Source organism: Austrofundulus limnaeus, unplaced genomic scaffold (assembly GCF_001266775.1).
Source record: "Austrofundulus limnaeus strain Quisiro unplaced genomic scaffold, Austrofundulus_limnaeus-1.0 Scaffold70, whole genome shotgun sequence".
Taxonomy (NCBI): domain Eukaryota; kingdom Metazoa; phylum Chordata; class Actinopteri; order Cyprinodontiformes; family Rivulidae; genus Austrofundulus; species Austrofundulus limnaeus.
The window spans coordinates 1938164-1939136 of NW_013952472.1; positions in this window are offsets into that span (position 1 = coordinate 1938164).

Consider the following 973-nt stretch of genomic DNA (forward strand, 5'->3'; position numbering starts at 1 on the left):
CAATAAACATCTGAACCCATTTATCAATCATTTTTAAGTAATTTATTCAACTTGTCCTAAGTTTTGAGTAAAACAAATATAAGCTGCCCACATTCAGAAAGGGAAAAAGASCACTTGGAGTGGTTAGGGTTAAGGTTAGGGTKAGGGTTAGGCTATAGAAATMACCAGTKAATGAATGGAAGTCAGTGGAAAGTCTCCATGAGGATAAAGAGACAAAGTCTGTGTGTTTCGATGTCTTTCCTTCATCTCCTGGACCAGTGGAAAAGGAAGTAAAACCATTAAAATGAATAAACTTTGGTCTCAACCGTCTCCACGCTCAGGCACAGCTKAGCATCTCTAACAGACGGACAGCTGTCTGCTGGTTTACAGGATGTTTACAGCATTTTAGCTTCATGATGTGAGCTGTTTTTATCATTAAATATCATAATCAAGTCTTTTTGTTAGTAAAACGTTTATTTAACTGTGATAACGACTCCAAAATGTTGCAACAGCAGCTCAGTGAGGTATTTTTTACCTCCAGGGGTCTTTTTGTGTGTTTAATTCCCTCTGAACAGAAACATCCACAGTAGGTCTTGGACAACTCTAAAGTATCTTAAGGTGTTGGGATGTGAGTCGCTGTTTATCTCTGTGTGCTGGTGATGGACTGAGGACATGTCCAAGGTGTCCCCGTCTCTCAGTGAATGCTGTGGCTCCCCCCATGACCCAGAATGGAGACGAGGGTGAAGAGAGAGGATGGACAGAAGCTTTAACAGCAAACTCTGAGGGAACTGAAACTGGTCAAATAGACAGTTTGGTGTGAGTTTCTGGTTTAAAAAAAAGGAAAGAAAGCTGCATTCAGAGCAGGGTGGCAGAGATGTGAACTGGAAAAGTATAAAAGTAGAGTGTGAATGAGCAGGCCTGTCTGTCAGGAGCAACACACTGCATTCACATCCCTGTGACAAACACTGAGCCATTCATCAGCCAGCTTCTCACA